We start from the raw sequence: 248 nt of genomic DNA on the forward strand, positions 1-248 counted from the left end.
CCCCCTGCCGCTGCGCCCCGCGCCGGGCGGAGGAGCGGGGACAGGGACCCATGCTCATCCCGGTCCCCCAAGCCTTGGTCTCGGAGTCTCCCCACTTCTCTGCCGCCAACACCCCATTCCTCGGCTCGTTGCCCTCCCCACTCCCTTCCGGCTCGCTGGCGCGTCCTCGTCCCTCTCCGTGGCCTTGGTTCCTTTCACCCTCTGCTCCTGCTTGTCGCAATCGCTGTACAAAGGGCCGGGGGGGCGGG

Source organism: Myotis brandtii, unplaced genomic scaffold (genome assembly GCF_000412655.1).
Source record: "Myotis brandtii unplaced genomic scaffold, ASM41265v1 scaffold50, whole genome shotgun sequence".
NCBI lineage: Eukaryota > Metazoa > Chordata > Mammalia > Chiroptera > Vespertilionidae > Myotis > Myotis brandtii.